The 14618-nt window shown below is 37.3% G+C and overlaps 1 protein-coding gene and 1 long non-coding RNA gene across 6 annotated transcripts in view; both read right to left on the bottom strand.

The window, feature by feature from the left end:
• Positions 1-14618, bottom strand: part of LOC126924922 (mastermind-like domain-containing protein 1) — a 172081-nt gene that overhangs the window by 56736 nt on the left and 100727 nt on the right. The gene's annotated exons all lie outside the window — the stretch shown is intronic.
• LOC126924997 (uncharacterized) lies at positions 420-14613 on the bottom strand. The gene is made up of 2 exons (XR_007713779.1): positions 3939-14613; positions 420-3818 (listed from the first exon to the last, which is right to left on the bottom strand). It is a non-coding gene; the product is annotated as an uncharacterized LOC126924997 (long non-coding RNA).

Below are 14618 nucleotides of genomic sequence, written 5' to 3'. Positions count from 1 at the left end.
CGCGATCACTGAGCATGGATTTTGTAGGCATTCCTCCGTTTTCCGCGTAAACACCAAGATATCTGACCGATTTTAATTTCGATATATATTTCCTCTTCAAATAACTGTCCGATTTAATTAATTGTAAATATAAATGCACAAATGAAAACCGCAGATCAAAAGCATAACAAGTCACACGAGTGTTCTCATGTTTACGTTTTATGTTTAGTTTACGAGAGCAATTTACAAATATGTATAATTTATAGTTCGTATAGATATAACTTATATTTATTCATAACGCAAGAGTAATTGCTAAAATTCAATATGTTGTCGAGTTCCCAATTCCGAATCAAAATTACTTTTCCGTTTGATTTTGGGATTAAACGCGTGTTTCTACCATTCTCTCTAACATTTCAAAAATATCAATAGCAATGGCTATGTATATACTACGTATTTCGTATTAAAATACCTTTTTTTTTTTTAAGTCACAAAATGAGATAAAATGGACTTATCATAATTCTTTCCTAATACGATCTTCACACGTATCCGATGCATAAAACATAAAACCGATTTATCATAATGTGATTGAAGCATGATCTTCAAACGTATTCGATGCATTATCGATATGATTTTGTTAATATCGCGAGTTATCCTAGCGTCTGATATAATTCATTAACATTTACAGTAACGTTTATTAAATGCCGCCATGTCGCAATTTTAATTAAGATAATTAATCCTCTTTCTCGTTCGCTTATGCTCGCGCACCACCGAAAACGAACGTCTGAAAATTTCATTATTAATTCGATGAAGTGTATTTAATTACGCGATTAAAAGGTTTCCCCGCCGAGGTCGGAGATCATTAAAAATACAAATATCACAATCTCAATTAAAGGAATAACTGTGCCAGAAAAGGTGCGCTTTGTATACTAGCAAAAAAAAAAAAAAAAAAAAAATTGTTTATTGTTCTGATCCTCTGCCGTTTTTTCTTTATGAAAAACTGCTTTTATTTCGTTGGTTCCGCAGCCACCATCGAATTCAGCATTCTTTTGGCACGTGTGTATTTTCGAAATTATTCCCTGCCTCTCGAAATAGGATGAATCGGGCCGACGATTTAAAAAGCATCACAAACTCGATGTTAAAGTGAAAATAAATCTCCCTAAATTAAATGGCATACAGCAACGATAGTAATTTGCATTAATTGCATTTCCAACTGAAGTTTGTTTTACGCGTTCTATTTTCCACGTTACAACCTTTAGTCCGATTAAATTCCCGACAATCCCAAATCTTTCGATTAATTTCATACGCGATGAAAAGGACATGAAAGAGAGTAAAAATCAATTTTTTCGGAAATTAACATGGATAAATATTTTCAAATGAGAATTCGTGTGTCGTACGAATTAACGATACGGCAGCCTACATAAATTTCTTCCTTTCGAAATTCTCCTTTATTTGGTTAACGTGTGAATTTTAATTCTATCGATCCCCGACGATTTCCGAACAAGTTATTCCGCGAATACACAGTCCATACGGTTTCATGGTATTGAATAACTTCCGAAAGACGATATTTCAATTCAAACATCATTCTCGATTCAGCTCGAGGAAGTAATAAAAAGGCAAGGAACACTTTTGCCTTACGGGCGAGCGAGAAAGAAAAAAAGAATAATATTTTAGTCTCGTATTTTTCGCGAATGTCTCGACACACACACACGCGCGCGCGCGCGCGCGCGCACACACATAAATACACACCGGCCAAAATTCCGATTCTTCAACGTCTTCAAACATATCCCGGGAAACCTTTCAATATCCAATATCTTAAGGCACGATATATATTAGAATCCATATTTCGATGTATTATGAATCTATCGTTGATTTCACCTCGCGTGGAAACCGAGAACTAAAATCATAACCCCGTTACACGACCAAATATTCATTTATCGGTAAAGAGAGAAGAATAGAAAGATAGATAGAGAGGAAGAGAGAAAGAGAGAAACTACGATAGAAAAATGCCAACAATTTTGTACTACCGTTATAAAAATTTTTGTGGCAAAACCAGCACGAGAGGAGATATGGGGCTGGAGAACGCGGACAAATCGTTGCATAATGGTCAAAAGAAATCGCGAAGGGATATAGGTTTGTAGATGAAAAGAGAAGCACACGAGCTTTGGAGAACTTGGAAGTCGCGAGTGGTTACTATAGCAACGCGGAAGCCGGTAAAATATTGTCTGGGGACTGCGACGAAGAGATGGGAAAAGCAAAGGTAGAGGAGAAGAAAAGGGAAGGATGAAGCAAAACAGAAAAACAGAATGAAAAGAGCAGGGCGGGGGTGGGGTAGAGGCGGAGGTGAAGAAGATGGAGGAAGAAGAGAAGCAGGAGCTGAAGGAGAAATGGAAACAGGAGAGTGAGAAAGAAGAGCGAAAGAGGATACGCGAGAAAAAAGGAGGAGCAAGAAAAAAACAGTGGCAGGCCAGAGAGTTTCATAGAAGAAGGAAGAAGTTAGGTGAAGTATTTATGCGGCTATAGAATACGCCTCGTCTAAATACACGAGTGGCATAACAGACAATTTTTCGAACTGTAATAAGTTAATTTTAACGTACGACTTTATTATTTGTTTCGTTTCCTTTTAACTTTAACAGTCGTCGATTCATTTTATGTTCGTAACGAACGATGACTAAACATCAACGATATCCCAAGATGACACGATTGTGTAACTTTATTATATTTAGTTGTGACCTCGTTGATGGAAATTGAATGTCTATTCAAACAATATACTAGAACAATATGCTCTAATAATATTTCGCGAATTCATTTCTTGGCTGGAATGCGTACGTTCCACGGCCGGCGGACAATAGTTAAACCGTTTCGTTAAACTAAGGTATTTAAGTGGAAACCTCGGGTCACAGGGAAAATAGTGAAATTACTCGTAAGGCAACGTTACACGAGGCACCCTGAAAACGGAAATTAAGCCTTACAACGGCATTAGACTTGCCAAGTTATTTTACGTCGGGCCGTTTTGTATGTTTATCACGAGCTACCACTGAAACGACAAGTAAATCTTCGACTTAATGAAGATCGCTGGTTATTTCGTTTTACAAAAATAAATCGATTCCGAGATAATTACGGGTTATGAAATGCAACGTGGCGCTATCTCCGGTTCCACGATGTGGCGTCATAAAAAGAAATTACGCCGTGTTCCGTTTCAACGCATAATGTGGTTTATTAAAAGACAATGTAAAGTAATAAATAATTCATTAATTAATTCTAAATGAATAATTTAATAGATGGTATTTGAAAAATAAAACGTCACAAAAATTAGCGCATTAATAATTAATGATCGAATTAAGAATTAATTATTAATTCTATATTTCAATTATCTTGTTATAGTTTATTAATGTGATTTTAATAATATACCATGTCAGAGATAAAATTTTACTGCCTCGTTTAAAAACGTTCCCTCCAACATCCGGCACGTGGAAAGCTAAATCAATACGCATTATATACACATATAAGGTTCAAAAAATAGTAGAAAAATTTGTGATTCGATAATATTTACATTTGTATTTTTTCAGCGTAAAATTAATTTCAGTAATGAGCAATTTAAAGAATGAAAATAGGAAAAAATAGGGGAACAAATTTTAACTACGAGAACGCCATCGCGTACGATGCGCATCGTGTAATATTGCCTTTTTTCATACATTTAATATCTGTTTCATTATCTCATAAACCTAAGCGGCCATTTTGCTATACACGAGCTCGCATCTAGAAATTGATGGGGCAAGAATTTTTCGTTCGAACAAACAGCAGGATATTCCAGTCACGTTCGACGACAAATCCTTTTCTTCCTATTTGAAACGATCATGATTTTAAGAGGTACAACTCGTGTGAAATGTGTATTTTCAGTTTCTTCTCTGGTAAAGAAAGTATATGACGGGTAGAGCGCACATCATATTCTCGCCACTTACCGACCGGTGAAATATTAAACGCGACACGACATCAAAGTGGAATAATTTTCGCTCCTTCTCTTAACGTTTATATCCATCATAATATCCTTGTACAAACGTAATTATTAATATTTTAAAGTAACTTTTTCGATTAAACCAGAACAAATAAAATTACAATATATTAATACATATGTATATTACATTATAATATATGTAGTAACTAATTAATTTGATTCTTGGATATTATTAAATTCGATTTACCTGCAACCGATTAACGTTTAAGTAAAATTATACGGGCGAATACGCAGCTACAATAACGATACAATTAATAATCAATTAATTATTGATACGCCAACCAACCAATATGCGCATAGAATATAAACAGCACACAATATAACCATAATCGAATGTAATATGTATAAACAGAGTAGGCACGAATATGCTACGCAAACACGACTTCCACCATTACTAGCCGTCTAAAATGTTTCAAAAATATATGTACTCGGTGTAAAAGTTCGAAATTCTGATGAACGATGAATTTTCGATTCGACCGATAATCTATATAGTTCGATGAATTTTATGAAACACGCGCAGATCCGCGCGCACATAACGCTTAACATCAATTAACCCCATGACAAATGCGAACAGAACTGAAAAGCAGGTTTTACGACTAGTGGCTTTCCGTGTGAATGCATCCTAACACGTGGGTATAGCGAGTGGGGAGAGACAAAACAAGTGAACGAGCTCTAGACGTGGCAACGACCGGATACGCTCGCTCGGCTGTCCTCTGTCTCTTTCTCCCTTTCCTTTCTCTCACTCCCTCTCTCTCTCTCTCTCTCGTTTCATCGTGTCCACCTATCGTTCTATTTCTTTCGCGCGTGTGGTCATCCTTCTCTCGGCTTCCCCTCGATCGTTCTGTCTCGCTCGCGCACGCTCATAGTCCTAAGTATGCAAGAACGAGAGGGGCAACGAGCACGAAAAACCCAAGGCAGTTATTATTTAGGGCCAGTTGTCATACTGACGGAGACAATAAATTGACAAAAATAACCAGTTGGAAGGGAGAGAATTTGTAATGTCTGATCAGGTCGGGCAGATATTTAACCGATCACGTGTGGCTTGATAAAATACCAAAACAAATGTACACGATCACTGGCATTTAATGTCTTCTGCATGGCACAGATATCGAACTCATGACTTTTAATCTCTCTTATCGAGACTCTACCCTTATTTCTTGCCTTTTTTACAGATTCTCCCTTTTTTTTTTTTTTTTTTTTTGATGTACGTCACAGTTCGTAGACACACTTTTTTTTTCGTGATATTACTTACTTCTGAAAAGCTCGTGTTTTATGAACTGCTTTTTATGCGAGGAGCTGTTATAATAATAAGAATAATGGAAGAGGGTGAGTTAAGTAATAACAAAGTTCAGCTTTAGCGAAAATTACGAGGGGATAAATTGTATAGGAGGGTGAATTAGTTTCAGATATACTGAATTTATGGAATAATATACTGTGTTCCAAGGATCGCCATTGAAGTATTATCCCAATGAAAGTTTATTTGCACGACGTTCGATATCGCTGGCCGCTTTATATGCAAAAAGGAATATCTGCCATTATTTAAAAGTACGACCTCTTTCCTATTGTAAATCCCATTGCAACGAGCGGTACGCGAAATTTTTCCCTCTGAAGTGGAGTTAGGTTGTTTCGCTACTCATCGATTTTATGCAAAGTTATTTGCTTGGCCTATTTCTCAAAGAGGAGCAGCTAAAGAGCGCGCATTGAAATAGTGAACCTTTTTCATATGCGACTGAAAAGAAAGCGTAAAATTATTAAATTAAAAGTTCGAATAAAAAAAAAAAAGAAGAAGAAAGGAATAAATGGAAAACGGGAAATGTAGTCGAATAAAAACTTTAATTTCGAAAGTATCAAGAAAGTGTACGTAATAACTCTTCCCATGCTCTCTCTCTCTCTCTCTCTCTCCATTCCTTGCGTCGGTAAAACTAATTAACAAGTTTTTACTTTGATCCGCGGAATCGGCGGTCAAATTGTTTCGAAAACGCGAGCAACGATGGCAGCACGATTATTTTCCTCCTCTCTATCAGTTTCTCACTTTTCATGCCGGCTGAGCGCTCTTTAAATTCATCACTCATTCATTCCCATTTTATTCGATGGAACGAATACAGAACTCGGCAGCTGGCGCGACTCCAATTCACTCTTATCTATCAGTCGCAGAATAATATTGGGAGGCATCGCGGACGCGGAATTAATTTCGTTGAAAATAAATGTCACAAGCCGCAACAATGTTCCACTACCGGCATAGAAGATGGTTAAAGTGATTGCCAAAAGTTTCTCTACAACCGATATAGCTATAGCGTTATAATTAGTCTCTACATATATAGCAGCTGACGAAAGTATTCGAACGCTTGTAGAAATTATTTATTAACATATTACGCGTGTTATACGAGACATTTTAAAATTTCGTTCGACTAATTTAAAACGAATCCGATATTGTACGTAGAAAGTGTAAGATATTTGATACACACATTTATAATACACATGTAATACATGCAATTAACACATATAAAAGTTTCCTACGACAAATGAATAAATTGTACAATTTCTTCCACGTTTCCTTTTACGATTCTTACGTTTCGATAGAAATGGTAGTGGTGATTTGCGACAATACGTCACAATTTTAAAGCCAAGCTAAATACAGTCACGCGATAGACCGTACAGATTAGGTAATGCATTCGACACGATTGCATGATTGATTTCTATATACATTACGGTTTAATATAACATGTTTCTAGTTTAATGAAGACCGGCCTTGTTTAGAACTGTTCCAACCAGGCCATATTTGACTGAATAAACAATGATGGCGAGCTACGTAATCAGGCTCAATTAGCGAGCGAAACAATTTTATTTTTGATAAGGGGCAATGGATTTTAATGTACAATTAAAATTCAAGTCCGCGGCCTGGGCGTCTGTAAATTTGTAATAAAGCTGCATAATTGAGGACAGAGAGCTGCATAATGAAGTTGTAGCGTATTTCGGATGCACTACTACATTAAAACCGGAATATTGCGTTGAATACACAAATTTTCCATTAGCTGCTTGGATTTCGGTAAAAATCGTTCGCGAGCACGTGCGTTAAATAATATTTCTGTAATTAATCTCTCGAAATTAAAATCTGTCCGCTCGGATTATATGATTTCTCGACTCGTGTAAACATTGCCCCGAAAGGCAAAAATCATTTTCCGCGGTTTTCATTATCCCGACGGTCGCATTCGCGGATATTTTTAACATATTTAATTAAGGCTTTAATTAAATGGCTAGCGATTCAACCTACTATTTTTCCTGCTATTTTTATGAATTTTAATTAAATCCCCACGCACAACTCTTACGTCATTTTCACAACCACGCCGATTTCAATTTAAATACAACGCGCTCGTCTGCCATGTATGTACTTGTCGAACGATAAACATCGACCAAAATAGAATTTAGTCAGCGAATGAAAAAAAAAAAAAAAAAAAAAAAAAACAAAAATACGTTGGTATTTGAAAATTTGAAAAGAGTCAAATCTTGTGGAAAAGAATGTTCATTCGCTGCGGGTGCACGGATTGTATATACTAACTACACGAGATGAAATTTTTAAACGTGATTGCGAGCGACTCCTCGCACAGGGCATTTTGTGTAAATTGGCAACATTCGAGTTTCAGGTACAAATATTTAAATGAAACACGTGTTCAAATTCACGCTGCACATACAAAACAGATGCCCCACGTCGTCGTTGCCCCTCTCGCACTCTTACCGACGACGCCGAGAGAGAATGCATTATATAGGGTATATAGTTATACATACATCCGATGGACAGACTCGTTCTCTCTTTCTGTTACGAGTTTTCAAGCAATTTAGTCATGCAAAGGCCGAATCAGTTCGTATATTATTCGAATTGAAAAATATCGTAATACCGCGTTGGCTTCGTAAATAAACCCGTTCTGATTCCCAAACGTCTCTGCATTGGCGTGGGACGTGACAAATCGAATTTTTATCGTGACATTTATCAAAGAAATATCTGCGAGAATAAAATAGAAACAAACAGTAATTATCGAATAACGATACGTCGTAGAAATAATATATTCAATAATAGGAAAAGTAAGTATCGATCGAACGTGTAATTGTCGCTTACGTAAGTTTTTTCACTACGTATCGCATAGCCGTTATAAAATGCAAATATATTCCGTGATTTAATGACATATTTCAATTTAGAATGGTTATTTATAATTAGCATGCCGGTAGATTAAAGTTAGCACAAGGATTACTAGTATTAACTGTGTAATTTCTATCTTCGAGTGAGTAATAATAACATTTCAGCCGGAGATTTATTTTACGACCCCGCTCTCTGTAGAGACCGTAATGCAGATATTGATCTGCCTGGCGTTTAATGTCACTCACAATGTTATTCCGACTAAAACATATAGCGGTGAAATTCCAATATTTAATGTGCACACCTCAAACTATTTTTAAATGGATCAACAGATCCAACGAAATCTCGCTAATAACCCAGCCAATTTAATGAAAAAGAAAAAGAAAAAAGAAGAGGGGGGGGGGGGGGAGAACGTTTGGAAATTATGAGCGCGCCATAAAATCGCTTTCTCCTTGAAATTGAATCGGATCGAATGATCGATGGCGACTATAAATCGACAATGAATGTATTGTCGATAGAATTTTAAAAGTTCGAAAAATGCGACGACGAACGTTTGCATTCCTAGTAGATAGATGACATTTCAGGTTAGTCTTTACAAGAAATCGTGAACGTAGATAGTACACCAAATTAGAGCCAGACGATGTGGCTTTTAATTAAAGCTTAAGACCGTCCGTTAAGATCGTGCGACTTCACCGTAAATTTACCAGACGTACGTATGTGTAAATGAACTTTGTTAGGATCTATTCGGCACTTATCGAACGAGAATATACATTTCTTTCTGGATTCAATACAATCGAAGAAATGCAGAACAATCGAAATTATAGATTAAAATTGATTATCTGTGTTCTTATTAAAAATAGAGAGAAATATATTAATAAATTCACTACGTTCTAATTTTACCCGTGACGATATACAAATATGTCGGAACCATTTTAAATAAAACGTCGAACCGAATGCACTGCACCGATGTACAAAATGAAAAATTGATTTTCCTAGATATACATTTATTATACATGTGTGTATGTATGTACGTATGTATATACATATTTTCAACGATGAAAATTACATTGATTCTATCCATGGTCGGTATAAAGGTAAATCAGATACATCAGTTACCGACAGAGCGTTAGATACAAGAGAGAGGTAAATAGAAATGCAAACAATTGCCCCTGGACTCGTATTTTCCGACGATACGACCAGTCTTCGAATATCAGGATCATACGTCACGTGAAAATAAATCACCAACTTTATATTCAGGGAATGCACTGTGCGTAGAAAATGAATACATTATGTGTAGCTCGTTTGAAAATACGACGGTTTCTATTGTATTTTATACCAAGATAAAATTCGATAAAACTCCGAAGAGAATGAAAATAGCACACAATGCCTGTTCAAATCAATTAACATTGTTCGGACATATCAAATTTATAAAACGAATAAAACATATATTTGCCGGACAAATGAAACATTGATTAACAATTTTACATGATCTCGCGTTACGTTGCACGAAGTTGTAACATTGTTACGAACGATTTAAGAAAGTAACCGAAACGATCGATCGTGTAGATTTCTCCTGTAAATCGAAAGTTTTCAGAAGACTGATCGATTAGTTGGCAAATAAATTAGTTGCATAAAAACGCGGCACTTACAACAAAACTTCGATAATTGTGGTTGAAACGGATTTTGAAAAAAAATTCTATTCGTCCGAAGGTCTATTGACTTTGGCTTGTAACATAAATCGGCATATTCCCCGAAAATATAATAAAGCGATCTACTATTCCTTTCTCCAGTAACACAAGGGTGTGTCGTGTAAGTTATCGTCGCGATAAATCAACAATCGTCAATCGGGCTTGTACCATGGTGGCCCGTAATTTATTGAACGCCGCATCTTCGATCCTCGATATTCAAATTACGTCGCTTCCAACGACCTGAAAGTCTTTCAAATAGTTTGCTCATCTTCTTTTTCCATACCTTTCAAACCTTCCATAGGATTATGATAATATTACTAGCATTTTGAACGTCGTTCGCTATTTCGTAAAATATTAAAAATTCACTTTCGACGTAACACTAGATAAGTTAACGATACCGGCAACGTTAATCTGTCAGCCGTATCATGTTTTAATTCGAAATCGTATTTAAGATAATTCGATTTTAAATAATCAGTTTTAATCGATCTTGATTTCAAGAAATGTTTTCCATCGGAATTTCAATCTTTGCGAATATAAATATGAATTTATGTTCAGCTGAAATGAAACGATGTACAAGTAATATTCTAGCAAATTAAAGAATGGGCGTTCGCTTAAGATGAAAGATAAACAACAGGAGGAAAGCTCATCGGTGAAATCAATTATTGTACAAACAATAAACCAACGAGTCTCTATAATAGTTCATCCTCCCCATAAAACCCATAGTTCTGTACTTGAAGCGAGAGAGTATCAACAGAGATCCCGAAGTAATTTTCTCCAGCGAATTCACCCCACCTTCCGTCACCACCTTAAAGGAGATAACATCGACAACGAAAGATTCCAATATTCCTGCGCACGCAACGCCGTTTACACAGCTTTTTGTGCAACTCGTTCACCGAGTGTGTACGCTCTGTCGTCGTGTCTGCGAGAGTTCTGTTGTTGCGAGTGTATCGCACACGAGCACACATGCTATCCTAGCCGAGCGAGAAACCCAGCCAGTATATGGACGTTGAAGGGACAAGGACAGAAGGTAACCAAGCAGATAGAGAAGGACAACGCTAGAGGATAAATTAAAGAGCGAAAGAAACGGATAGATTGAAGGAATGACGAAGGCGGACGTTCGAAACAGCGAGTAAGATGGAGACAGATGATGGAATGAGAGAGGACGATGGATTAAAAGGAAGACGATGAGTGTGAGCGAGTGTGCTGGCCTAACGGAAGAGAACAGAGAGAAAAAAGAGAGGGACAAACGTAGGAAAGGCGGTAAGGGCAAATAGAGAGGGCCTGATAGGAAAATAACAGGTAAAGGGAGATAAAGGAACAGATGGAGCGAATGACGGAACAAGAGAGAAGGCAAGTGACGCCATGGATAGCGAAGAACGGATCAAAAGAGTGAAAAAAGACGAGTAGACGCGAATCCGGACAAAGTGGGGTGAAGTAAGACAACCATAGGGTAAGAAGACGAATCAAGGATAGAGAAGAATAAGCGGAGAGAGAGAAAGGGAAAGAAGAGGTTGATCAGGAACGAACGTATGCGCGGGTGCTCGTCTGTGTACGAGGCAGTAAAACTTGCTTAACTGTGTGAACGATAATTGGCACATGAATCATGCATTCGGTTGTAGCGTGTCACTCGGTGTACGTTCCACTCAGGCAACTTTTCCAGCGCACGCATGCACGCACCGTCGTTATTATGCATACAACGCAAAATAATTATCGTAAACGCGAATCAAGCTGCGCGCCATTTGCATTTTCCACGTTAATATCCAACTTTGGCAACTTTTGCCAAACGATACGTCGGTGAGTCGTTTGAAAATTTTCATTTAGCTCTGCTATTATTATATTTCCTCGCCTGTACCGGTCGACTCTCGCTTTGAAAAATAGGGTAACGCGTTGAAAAATCATATCTGGCGCGATAAATATCCCTTATAACGTTATTAACATTAAATTACATTCGTAATGACGGTCATCCTGTACGATCATAGTTTAAGGGTTAGGTTTATCGATCTCCTATCATATGAAAAAAATATCAGTTAGTACGGTTAACCACGACATGAAATATAGATGGTATCGGTAGATTAGTTGCAATGTTGCTTATATAGTTGGCAGTTCAATCGAGGAAGAAGACCATTCTGATTCACTGCAGATAAGATAATTCTAGAGAAAAAATTTCCTCGCAACGACGCATCGTTAATATATCTGATTGAATAAGATCCGCGATCAAATTCAGACCACGTAGATCAGAGGAAGGGATACGTATACGGTGAGTAACAATGAGATATAGATTTCAATGGTACCTTAACGATCTGCATCGTCGTGCGCAAACCTGTTTATCGAGTTCACTGTAGGCATTGGGAATATCGACGATGTTATCGTGGCTCCCGCGGACATCCACCGACCAGATTTCCAGCTGTCATTAAAACATCTTCCTGTCTTTTATGTTCTTTCCCCATTAAACCTGCACTTTCTATGCTGATTCAAATTTCCATCGCTCCTTTTGATAATAGCTTACAATATACTTTTTTACCTACTAATACAATTTATATTTGTATGCGTGGTCTTTGGATATTTCAAACAGAAAGACTTCGTATTATAAGCAAATATGCACAACTGCTTATAAATATTTGGATAGGTTTGAAGATAATGGATAACGTTCGTATAATTTTTTGTATGATTTAATTTGCATAAGGGTCAGCGGTCTACTAGTATAGTAAAAAATTAATAGAAATCGAGTAAATGGAAAATTTACGGATATTAGGTCGGCGAGAAAGATGGGGAAAAAATAACGGAGAACAGGAATAAGGGAAAAATTGTTGCGTTTCCACTGAAATGTTTCTGTCCCTGTTTGATATTAATATTTATGAGACAACTGCAACACGTTTGAAAGCGAACTCGGTCAAAACTTCGTTTTTACAATAAACAACCATACGTCTTAATAACAAGGGAATCTCGTTTAGCTTTTCTAATTAGAGGCGAAGTAGAGTATAAAAGATGATATCTTTCAAATAATTATGAGCGGTATATATACTCTGTGTATTTTCTTCGTGTTAAATATCAAATGATCACGCGTTTCTCGCAATTTCAATCTACGTTAGTCATCTACGACGGCTATATCGAAACCGTTGTTAAAACATCTCCATCGTAAGGCAAATTTCTATGCGCTTAATTCCACTGTTTCGACCAAGTTGCATTACGTTTAATTACATACAAGTAGAAAATCCATAGAAACCAGGACAGGACGCGAGGGTTGGACGATGCAATAGGACACAGAGTGAAAGGATGATGTAAAGATAATTATGTATTCGTCATTCGGCAAACGATAACATCAAAGTGCACTCAGCAATCGTGGACAGGAGGGACAGAGACGAAACTATAAGTCGAAATGCGATTTAAACGTCGCGTAAATGAATGGTAATTGTTCCAATGAAGGGACACTATCCCGGAGCGTGTTCGTGATCGGGCAAGTATCGCATGTACGGGACGGATTATTATTTGTTTTATCGGCTGTCCGAACGAATTTGTATTGTAGTGGCCCCGAACGAGAGTGCACGTGTGCAATTCCCTATAACCGCGTGTGTATCGGCGAACGATGACACGCACCTATACATGTGTCAAGTACACGTCTATGGAAAAATCGGTGAATGACTTTTACGAGCCTATATTCCACCGTTTTCTTCCTTTTTTTAATTCTCAATCCACGCGATTTATCTCTCGATTAAATGTGTCGTTTGCTGGATCAACGATGATTGATCGCATCAAATACAATACACGTTAAATCACGCGTGTCGCGTGCACTTATAAAAGAACTTGAAATAATGTATTATTCGATCGAATGATCAGAAGACGACTGAAATCAAAGATACAACTTTCCTTTTTCCGAAACTTTAGCCCGGACTTGCGAATCGTAGTCGTAGCAACCGATCAAAATAAATAATTCTTCGATAGTCGTGATGGCACATGGTTGAAATACGTGCGAAACGGTTACAGAAGTTTGACGAGTTCTCTTCTCTTTTAAATTTATAGCAGGTATAAAAGTACGGCCGGGCAAATTTAAACATTCATCTCGTAACACACGGCCGCAACACGAGCAACGAAAAAATCAGGAAGCTCCTCGAGTTTGAGATTTTCGACGTTGTAAAAATGTCTGCAGGAATTTATGCTGTATTAACGATGCTTTCACGAGCATGTTCTCTCCCGCGGCTTGTCGCTGCAAGCACCGATACGTTGATACTACCGAATTACCAACGCTACAACCACGAATTACCAACACTGGCTACGCGAATTACCCACACCGGCTGGCCATTATTCCGATAACCAATCAATAGGGTGCACGTACAGAAGCCTCGGGCTTCTAACGAATCGTTAAAACTAATTTCGTTGATGTGCCGCCTGTAGATAGCTGTTTATACGCGCGCTTTACACCGGTTGAATGGAGCTGGTTTATGTGGAATCAAGAATAGCTTATAGTTATGTATTCAAGCGAGTGGATGAATCCGGTGTCAGAGGATTAATATACTCGGTTGGTCGGCTACTATATTTCATCTTCTTAATACCTCTAACAGCTTCAATTATACCAAACTGTCACTTACACCGTTACTACCGTCAAATATTTTTCTGACATTTTATATTATATTTCGATTTTATCTTCAAGTTGTGGTAGACATTTTAATTCACAGTTTCGCAAAAGTCCTTGCCGCTATTACGATTTGTACACGGGAAATTCATTAAATGTTTTACAAAGGTTAAAATGATCCGCATTAAAGTTTCTATCGGCGGTAACGAGCTTCCATTTAATCGTGATAATAAAATAACCTCA

The sequence above is a fragment of the Bombus affinis genome, chromosome 15 (genome assembly GCF_024516045.1).
Source record: "Bombus affinis isolate iyBomAffi1 chromosome 15, iyBomAffi1.2, whole genome shotgun sequence".
NCBI lineage: Eukaryota > Metazoa > Arthropoda > Insecta > Hymenoptera > Apidae > Bombus > Bombus affinis.
The sequence above is the reverse complement of the archived record's forward strand: the minus strand, read 5'-3'. Positions and strand labels throughout refer to the sequence as shown.